This window comes from Anas platyrhynchos, chromosome 24 (genome assembly GCF_047663525.1).
Source record: "Anas platyrhynchos isolate ZD024472 breed Pekin duck chromosome 24, IASCAAS_PekinDuck_T2T, whole genome shotgun sequence".
In the NCBI taxonomy this organism is placed as follows: domain Eukaryota; kingdom Metazoa; phylum Chordata; class Aves; order Anseriformes; family Anatidae; genus Anas; species Anas platyrhynchos.
This window is the reverse complement of record NC_092610.1, coordinates 2,628,789-2,639,767: the sequence shown is the minus strand read 5'-3', so window position 1 is coordinate 2,639,767 and position 10,979 is coordinate 2,628,789.

The following is a 10,979-nucleotide window of genomic DNA, read 5'->3' as shown; positions in this document are numbered from 1 at the left end:
CGTGGCTACAAATGGGCGCTTTGGAGGTGGTAGCCCAAGCTGCAGGAAACAAGCAACTGCATTGTCTTAGTTTGAGGGCTCTCTGGCTCCAGGTGTAGCAGTAGCTCAGTGAGCAGGAGGGAAACTGCCAGGGGAGGAAATCTGCTGCTAAAATACTCCTGGTTGCGGTTTGTCATAAAGCTAAAAAATATGCCCTGTATTCAACATGGAGGTTGCAGTCAAAAGGAGTTTCCAATGTCAGAAACACAGCGAGATGTGTACAGATGGATTTCCAAATTATTGTAGGCTGCAAGGGCTGAGCAATTGCGACATGACAGGGACTGTCTCCTTGCTTCCTGGTACCCTCCTATGCATCATTTGTCAGTGGTGTTTGAGGAAAATAAGCTGATGTACTCAGGGTTATTTGTTGATAAGCGCCGTATTTTTACTCCTTGGGTATTCTATTTGCTAAGAAAAGTATCTCAAGCTTACCTTAAACTTTAATGAAGTGCTGTACTAGTGGAGGAATAAATCAAACTTCTCTTTTCAATAGCATTGAGTGGTCAGAGACAGGAGCAGCCTACTTTTGTATTAACCTTTCCGATTTTCATTGCTGTGACATTGAGCATTGAAACTTTTTGAAATCTTTAACTATCCGAGGATTAAAAAACTTCCCTGTTGGTCTGGAAGGGCAGGGATGGTGGAAGAAACTACTGTCTGTCTTGACCAACCCCAACTATCGCCACATTCACTTCTCGGCCGTTACCTGGAACTGCTTTCTAATGCCGTCGCCAAGTTAGCTCAGCAAACTGCATCTTGTGATAACTTCATTATGCTATATTGATGTCTCAGGAAGCTGAAAGGAATAAAATGGCAATTTAGCATAATGAATAACTGGATAGGGATGCCAAGGCAGTGAAATGGCTGTTTCCTGCTCTACCTTTACCCAGTCAAAAGTCACCCATTTCACTTCCTGCTGTGTGTTGGTCTCTTATCTGGCTTTCTCACCCAAAGAATTCTGCCCTCAGAGGAGCACACAATGATTAGCATCATCAGGTGAAAAACTGCTGTTTGTATTACCACAATATTAAAGGGGCAATTGTCATTTCTCAGCTGCAAGGAACACTTAAAGCAAATTACCTCGATTAAGAGAATAAGAATTGGGGAACTGCTCTCAACCTGATGCATTGAGAAAATCTTCAGATAGGATGCAACATATCCGTTTGTCATTGGGGGGTTTAATATTTACTACTGTTTATGAGATTTTGTCATGCTCTATTACAATTCATAGATTTGTTTCTGAATTTTATGCACTAAAATGCTTTGATTTATAGGGTGTAGGTTCTTCTTTCTCTGAGTTCCTTTTTATATTGCCATAAATGTGGTCAGTGATGCTTATCTCATGATATTAATGTGCCTCTTTTAATTATATTGTCTTGCTCAAGAAGTGCACTTAGTTTGAAAGAAACTACACATTGTTAACTTCTGGTAAGTGCACACTTCTAGCTGGAGTGCCGAAGGCTCCTTCTGCACGGCTGTAGGACATCTGAGTGGTCATGTTCTCATCTTGGAGCAGTAACTCAGGTCCTTTCTGACTCTGCTTCATGTGGGACTCCAACTTTAGATCTTGCCATCATTTTTTGTGCTTTCTCCTTACCTGTTCTGTGGCTTCTCCTTCCCACTAGGTGCTCCCCAAAACTCCCCATGTGACAGCCTGTTGGAGCAGACCGAGCTGTCAGCCTTGCGTGGTGCTGCCCTGCTCGCCGAGCCCAAGGAACCACAAGCATGCCTGTGGGATTTGACTTTCCCTTCTTAGGGTCAGGGTGCTATGATTCCCTATTGATTACTTCATCTGTGTAATTACAATCAAAACTACAGGGATTTCAAGCCTGATTGACTTCAAATTAGAAATCTATTGGCTTGGCTGGGCTCCTAATCAACAGGATTAGGAGAGAACATTGTTTGGGTCTGTTTTTTTCTCTATAGGCTTCATTTTAGGCAACTAAAGATTTGACAGAAGAGGTCTGCGAAGGGATGTGCTCTTCCACTCGGCAGAGCAGGGCTTGCAGCCCATTTAGCTCCTTCATTCCTGACCGCAGCTCTGCACGTGATCAGCATGCACAACTGGCATCCTGTTTTTGTGACCTTTCTACAGTAACGGTGTGTGCAGGAATCAGGAACAGAGGCTGGTGGTAATGGCAAGAGGAGCCAAGGAGCTGTCTGGCCACAGGCCCTGCTCCCAGCTCCTCTTTGGGTACCTTGGGGCTGTCAGTGAGGAGGATGGATGCTGTTAGCCAGCACGAGGGCTCCCTGATGTCTGTGAGCAGGCAGTGGGTTCCCCTTTCCTGCCTGCTGGGCTCAGCAGGACCCATCGAGGTAGGGGACAGCCCTACCTGTTGGGATCTGGGCAGAGGGTAATGGGGTTCACCAATACTCCCTGCTGAGGAAAGGGCTGACAAGTGATGGGTGCTTGCTTCCAAAAAGTCTCTTGGCCTGGTGTTTGTCTCTCTGAGCGAAGGAGCATTAGTAGGCAGGGAAAGGGATTTTTTCTTTTTTTTTCCAAATAGGTTTTCATTTAAAAGATGCCAGAGCCAGCAGATTAGTGTCTTGACTATATAGGTTTCCTAAAGATAAGGCAGAGAAATTGATTTCAATTACCAAAGTGGATAGACAGGCTGCTCTGCACTCTCCCAAGGATTGTTAACCCTCAAGAGACAAGAAATAAAAACCAGGAAGGGGGGTTTTAAACCTCAAGCCATTTCCTTAGGAACAGCAGTGTCTCTCACGAGCGTAAATCCCCACAAAGGGAGAGAGGTAAAGAAAGAGGGTTTATTTGAGGATGTGTGGTGATCCTTTTGATACTTGGGGATTTCAGCTAGCTTTCAGGTCCTTCAGCAGGGCTCAGGAGGCCAAGGGTTAAAGTGACTGCAGGGATTAAAGGATTTGGTGACTTTGAAGCACCAGGTTCTCCTTCTGGAAGAGCAGCCTGGCTGCAGGGAGGCTTCCCTGTGAGGGCTGGACCCCAGCTGAGCTGGGAGCTGGCTCCCAGTGCGGTGGTGGCTCTGCTGGGCAGCCCCTCTGCATCATACCAGCACTGCTGGGCAGTGGCAGCAGCTCAGGTGTGCCTACAGAAAAAGATCAGCCCCTTTGAAAATTCACACCCAGGAGATGCAAGGGGGGCTGGGGTTTGTTGCAGAGCTGGCACCATCCCTCACCTGCAGAGAGTGCGGCACCACGGCACAGGAAAAGGCAGGGGAGCGATGCCACCGGCATTGCAGAGAGCTCGAGGTGAGCCTGGGGGGAGCAGGGGGAAGGATAAGGCTACGCAGGGAGAGAAAAACAGACCTGGGGGCCAGGGCAGCAGGAAACACCCCCGTGTGCCCTGCTGGAGCTGCAGAGAGGCAAATGCAGGAGGTGTGCGTGTGCCTGCCAGGGAGCAGGGGCCGGCAGCTGCCTGTTCCCTTGGCACATGTGGGCAGGCCGCTTCCCCTGCCTCCTCAGACCTCTCCCATCTGCTCTTCCCATATTTACACACCCAGCAATTTCTAAAATGTCTCCATAATTGTGTCCACAGGGTGCCTGCTTTCCTTCCCTTCTCAAATTCAATTGCCTATTTTTCACAGCTTCGCTGCTGCTTAATAATGGGCACCTTGCAATAGATTTTTCCACTGTTCACTTGCTGGGTGTCTTTTGTCCTACCACGGGGAAATTTGCCCCCATAGGTCTCACAGTAGGCTTCTCAGCTGGATTTCTCACAGGCTTTTATTGCCAGCAGCCATCTGCTCTCCTCTCCAATTACTCCAGCCCGTTTCTCTGATAATATGCTTTGCTGGGTTCACCAGCAGCTTCTGCCTCTTGCTAAACCTCCGTGCAGACCGTTTTCTTTCCCCAGGGCATTTTGGTGAGGGGTTTCACTGGTCAAATCTTACGTTGCATGTTGATGTTTCTGAACAGAAGGAATTCAGTGGTGCTGTACTGTGAGAAGACCAATGTGATGAGCATATTTAAGCAAGGAAACGCACAGCATATCAATAAGACTTTGTTCCAGACCACAGAACGCATTTTGTTCCTGGAAGCAGCTCAGCAACTGCAGTTTTTTTGTCCTTTCAAATAAAATTACATATTTAGGGGAAACATCCTGTGATTTGTAGCTTGTGTTAGTTGTAACGTGGACAAGGACTGCACCTGCCCTTGCAGCAGCAAAGCTCTGGTGATGGAAATCCACGTCACAGATAAAGCAGGAGCCCAGACTGCACTGACTCTATCTGAAGGCATCCTGGCCTCAGCATACATCAGGATCAGAACAAGGCTGATCCACCTAATACCTAGTTCTTGCTCCATACTTTTATATATCATGGGAAAAAAAAAAAAAAAGGTTGACTTTCAGCAGGAGCAAGAGACAATCTGTCTTTTTTTCTGGGGAGGGAAGAAGAAGCAACTGGGGTCCAACCCTGGGAGCGAGCTGCTGCTCTGTTGGTGCAGCTCTGCAGGACATCACCAGCACTGATGCCACAGAAGCACCTTGCTCCCATGTAATAGCTCTCAAAGAGGCTTTCCCATGCCTGTCCTCAGTGTGCAGCAACCTCTCTTCCTACCTTTTGCATTTAATGTAATTCTGCATGCTCCAAGTAGAGAGGATGGCCCTGCAATGCCTGGGTGGCACAGCCGATTCTGGGTATAGCCCCTGGCACCAGGCCTAGGGAGGCTGCAAAACAGCAAATAGTTCTGGAGATGCTTGATTTCCTTCCTAGCCACCCCTGCCTAGTGAAAAAAATGGTTTCTGACATAGCAGACATGTTAGCAAAAGTATATCTAGATAAAGAACTGTGTTTTTTTTCAGACACTCACAGCCAGAATGTTTCCATTCCCAGTAGTGTTTTCGGCGAGAAAAACCTAATCATTTCCTCCCTAGTAGCTCACTTATTTTCCTTCTGACTTATTCTGTGGTCAGTTCCTGGCTTTTCAGATGAAGATCTCATGATTAAATGCTGTGGGAGTGGGTGTCAAAGGATGTATTAATGGCATGTAACCTCGTGCTCACCCAGCCTTCTCCTCCTCTGCGCCGTGCCGAGTAACGCAGTGGGACCTTGATGTAGTACTGGGCTTGCTGGAAGTGCCAGAGGTGAATATTATTACCAAGACAGATGCTTTGAGGGGGCTAATTGGGTAAAACTGGATTTCATTCATTACCCAGGATTTCCAATGGACTTGCAGATTTCTTTCTGCTTTGCTTGTAGCCGTTGGCATCATTAATGCCTAGATTTAATATGACAGAGCTTTAATTGTACAGGACAAAGGTGCCTGGTTCCCCGCTTCACTGATCAATTCCAGTTCGTAAATTATCGCAGAAACAAAACTCTTCAGCGGTGCTGACAATTAAGTAACATCCTGATAAACATCCCCTTTTGTTTTATTTAAATGAAAATGCCTTTATTTCCGCAGAGTCGTATCTTGTAACAATAAGATTCACTGTCCCTGAAGCTTGGTTAATTAAACACAGTATTTGCAATCTCCCCAAACAAGCTGTTTTATGGGAGCTGATAACAGGGTTTCCGTTTCATAATGTGAACAATTGGGTTATGCAAATGCCAGGATTTTAAGCCCCTATGATCTGTTTTTGTCGCCTTATTATCTGTTTCTGTCTGCAAACTCCAAATATAGACATCCCAATTAAAGCGGCTAAATGCCATTAAATCCATCTAAGATGTTTTTATCAGTTAAAAACTTCCGCAATTTAATTAAAAATATGGTTTGAAATTGGCCTTTCCTGGCCCAAACTCCGCTCCCACGTTCCCATCTGTTTGATTCAATTCTTCCCCGAGCACCCCCGTGGTTTTCGTTCCCTGCTGTAGCTTACGAGCCCTTTGGAGATGGGGAGAGCCCACTGCTCAGCCAAGCCTGTGCCCACCTCGTGGCACCTGCGTTATTAAAACAGCTTCCAGATGACTCAAGGAGTCTTGCTGGATGCTTTGGTGCAGAAATGCAACTCGGATGTGACAGATTAAGGATCCTGCCTGGGCTCCTAGAGGTGACAGCGCTCGTGGAAGGTCACCCTGTGCAGCTGATCTGATTGCCACCATAGAGCATGCGGTGTTTGCGGTGTCACGCCGTGTGTTCAGTGTGTCTCCTACCTGTGGATTAGCAGCAAGAAAATGTGACCATGAAACAGGGAACAAGCTTGGGTCGTTTCTCCAAGGGCTCTGGAATGCCCTCAGCCATCTCAGGCACGCACTCACTGCGTATCTGCAGCTCAGCTCGTTGGCTCCGTGACAGCCTGGCTATCTGAGCACAGCCGTGAGCTGAACACATGGGGGTGAAATACAGGAATCTGTTCCCTCTTGGACCAGTTGTTGCTGAGACAAGTTATCTTCCCCGTCCTCTTCGGTCACCGTGTGCCACGTGCTCCCTGCACGAGGGATGCAGGAGGAGGAGGAGGAGGCCCTTCTCTCCTGGTGGAGCACAGCTGATAAGAACCAGTCCCGTTTAACAGCCGCACTTGGAGATGAGGTGAACACAAGGCTTTCAGAGCGCTCTTGTCGGGGAATTGCTGGATGCCTCTCAACTCCCACTTTTCCCCAGGAGGATGTAGCCGATCACCCCAGCTACGTTCCAAGCAGGCTTTGCACTGCTTCCGAAGTGCAGTAATTTAACTTTATATCAACCATATTTGCAGCAGCTGTCAGTCAGCACGACAGCAATATTAACACTCTTGATATCTTTGTTGTGAGCAACAGAGAATGTAATATTCTTGAGGGAAGAAGCAGCAATCGCTTGAGCAGTTGCTTACAACCCAAGTGACTCTCTATTGAACTGGGAGAGGTTCAAACTGAATTTTAAACATAAGAAAAGACTTGCTTTTAGAGTATAAAGTGACTTGAATTAACTTTAGACCGACAAGAGGAAGTAGAGGGAATCACTGGAATAAAAATGTGAGACGGGAAGATTAGAAGGACACATTCTGAAATCTCATAAAAATGCAAACTCACTTTTTTCAAGGCATTGACTCTGTAATGGCAGATTTACATTTCTTTAAAACTTGCAGGGAGGGGAAGAAGGGTGATTAAAAGGGAATTTGTTATCCTCGTGGTCTTAGTTGAATTCAAACCAGTTGCTCAGAGAATACTGAGGGTGGTTTCTAGTCCACATTTTCACCAAGGCGTCCAATGGGAAAATAATGGTACTGGATTTCAAGCATTGGTGTTTGTCTCCTCATTCACGTCCCTTTTGGGGGAAAAGCAAGCAACCATTCTTTGTTTCTCAATCTTTACTTTCTTTAATCGTACCTAATCTCCGTCTTCCCCTCAAGAAATACCCCTGCATTGAGATAAAACATTGATTGTCTGCACTGAGAGGATGTATCCTACTTACTAGTTGTTTGGTTTTGTTTTTTTTTCCCCACAAGATTGATGACTTATTAAGCTATGATTAATTAGAGGTTTGAAAATAAAATTAAAGAAAAATGCACTTCACACCTTGCGCTGATTCTGCTCTTGGCTAACCCGTGCAACTTCTGCCATTGCTATGTACCAGAGGTCAGTACACTTTTTTTTTTTAGCATTCTTCTTCACTGAAACCCAGTTTTGGGGTGCACAGCTCCATAGTTCCATGGCCTGAATGAGAACACATGCTGATCACCGTGCAGAGCTGTTGTTTTTTCATTCAGGTCTGGAGCAGGGGGTCCCCAAAACCTTCAGCAGTCATCGTAGCCACAGCACCTCCGTGGCTACCCCATGGGGGGCAATCAAGGAGCCCCAGCCTGATGTAGCAGACAAAGGAGAGGGGTTTGCCAGCGTTGGAGAGAGCTGAGCACTAGCTAAGCCAGCCGAGGTATCCTGTGCATGCTCAAACACCTTACGTGTGGTTCTGTGCTCCTTGAAGCAGCGTGCCAGCAAAGGGGAGCGAGCACCTTGTGCTCCCTGGCAGCAGGCAATAGAGATGAATAATGGAGCCAGAAGAATGGCTCGCAGGCGTATCCATCAGGTACGAGCTGATGCTATCAGTGGCAGAAATACCCTCGCCTTTGTCTAATAAGCCAGGCAGTGCAGAACTGAGTGCGGGGTGGCGGTGGTGACCGCAGCTCCTGGAGCACCAACCACATTTTCGGGGAGGAGCTGAGAGACAATGAAACCTGGAAGTGCAGCTGAACGCTGTATGCCTGCAAAGAAGCTAATGCCTTGCTGCCAAGGGAGCCCACAGCAACAGTTGTTAACCACGTTATCAGCTGTGTTTTCAGCTCTAAAATAGAAGGCTTGGATGCTAAAATTAACATTGAGCAGACTGAAATGAAGGGAAGTGTGATGTGGTTCTTCTAACTCCAAAGTGCGAGAGAATAGGAAGCAGGCTGCTTTATTGCTGTTACTTTCTGCTTGCACAGCTCCTGCGATTGCCTGTTAGGTGACATTTGCACTAGAGCAGTGGCAGTTTAGTGGAAAATTAAAAAAGAATCAAACACTTGTAACCCAAACTGTTTGCATGGTAGAGTCTGCAAGCCAGCAGGGCCGGCTGTCAGCAGCTCCCAGAGCAGAGAGGCAGAAGGAGAAGACAGGATTTGGTGACAGATTTCTGAAGCAGAGGTGTTCTGTCAAGATGGTGTGTAGGGCTGAGACCAAGCTTCATAACAACAGGGTGCAAAGGACAGGCTGGGAAGTCATCGTTCTTCCAGCAATGAGTGCAACAAGACAAGGGGACAAAGTTGTAGTGGGTTCATACCTTTCTCATTGTAAGTATCCAGATGGTGAAGAAGCTTTGGAGGAGATGTTGCAGCCTGCAGAGCTTCCCTTTGGATGCCCTGCTTGATGCTTCACCATCAGGATCACAATTAGCCGTGAATCCCACTTCTCCCAGTTTGTGGAAATGTCAGCTTCCCTGATATTCCTTGGAGAAAATGTTTTTGAGAAAAACACAGATGGTAAATCAATTCCTGCATCTTTCCTTTCTCCTTTTCTATCAAGCTACTAGCATTGTCCTTTTGGGAATGTACTTATGAACCATAAACATCTGTCATTTTGCTGCAGACAATTCCCAGCCCATAGCCGAACGCCTTCCTCCCTCCTTTATTTTTTCCCAGAGGCTTTTCTGGCTGTGCTGGGTATAGTTTAAGATGACTGGCACCAGTGCAGGTGCCCACAGGCAGGAGCTGGCTGACATTTGCCTTGGTACATGAAATGAGGGCTCGTGGCTTGTTTTCCACCTCCAGAGGCAGCAATTTAGAGAAAAAGAAATTAAAAGACATTAGGCTAGGACCAGAAATAGCTTCAACAGCAACTTAGGACAAAGAATTACAGAACAAAAAGTTAAAGAAATGTCAGTAAGTGAGCATCATATTGAAAGTTTTGGAGTCTGTCCACCTATCTTGTGTCCTGCTCAGCGTCAAGGTTACTGTTAGCTGCGTGGATTGCCAGTGCTGCTGCAGGATTCCTGCAGCGCCGGGCACTGCACAGGCTCCGTGCTGTGCTTCAGAGGGAGCTGCATTGCGTCCTGGGGGAGAGAATCCCACCAGTGCTAATGCAGGTATGGAAACAGAACAAAAAAAAAGGTACTGATAATCTTATGTCAGCACAAGGCGAATGCTCCCTACGTGAAGGGGCACTGGAGCTCAGTTATCCAGGGTAGGCATGTGGGAATGTCCCAAAGAGTCTTCACCCTTCCATAAATGTCATTGAAATTTGCATTCCCAGGCTCCAAAATCAATTACAATTTTCCTCTAGCAGGGGCAGGACAAACTTTCTGCCCATGTTCTCTGGGTGGCTCGCTGCGTCCTTCAGAGGGGCAGAGGGAGGCAGCAGGGAGCGATCTTCCACCACCCCCTACACCTGGAAATCCGCAGGAGCTCCACGTTCAAGCCAAGGGTCCTGGTTCCCAGCTGTGAAGCCGGGAGCCTCTGGGGTTTGTTGGATGCTTTCCAGCTGCCACCTGCCTTCCCTCCATTGTGTGTCATTTGTCACCGCTGAAAAATAGCTCAGCTGCATGGGCTTTATTCGTAGTTTTATGAAGAGTATTGTTGCTATTTTATTTTATTTTCCAGCAAAATTCACATTCGGGGATAAAGTGCCATTCACACAGGAAGATTTAGTCCCTCTTCATAAAGTTATACATTACAAGTGAAAGGGGAACAAGCATGGGCTGGCAGCAGAAAATTGAATTAGCTCAGCAGCACATAACACAAAATAAGATAAATATTGTACAGAAATATAATTGAAGTTGTATTATTTATCCTTCTGTTTTGGGTTATTTGTCAGAAAGCGAGCTGCAAGTTGCAAATTAAAATAGCTATTGATTCTAAAGTTGTTTTAAAATATTTTCTACATTCAGATCCTTTGAAACAATTATCTCAAGGTGTCATCAAACAGCCGAATCCTTATTTGTATCAGGTTCAGGGAGATAATGCATTTCCAGCCTCTCTCCATGGTTCGTGAGCATTTCAAATGACACTTTTTAATAGAGATTAGTTCCTCTGGGAAGAAGCAGGAGCACAGATGTGATGGGAAGGGCAGCAGGTTGGTGCTGCTGTGTTTGTTGACTTGAGCTTGCAGGTGGGTGCCACGGAGCAGGGCAGCTGAGCTGGGGTGCCCAGCACAGCCCAGTGGGGTTGGGAACAGGCTGGGGATCCCATCCTGCTGGCAGGGATCAGCCCTCGGGGAAGGAGCTGGGCTCTGCATTAAATGATCTGTGCTGAAACAGAAGGGAACTGCTCCTTCTGGGACACACTTCGGAGGAGCGTCTTTGATCAAAATTCTCCCCATCTCCCTCAGATTAGCATATGCCTGCAGGGTTATTGCTTGAATGTAAAGCTGGGGTCGAGGCAGGAGAGCGTTCACCACCACCATTAAACTTTTAGCACCACGATGCCACCTGCAATTTGCCTGGTTCGGCTCCTCAGCGATTAGCTCGAGCTGTGGACAGAAAATGCATCGCAGGGTCTGGAATTAATTTGCAGAGTGCAGTACGGCAGTGGCAGGACGAGCCCCCAGCTCAAAGGAGTGGAGTTAAATAGCATTGCC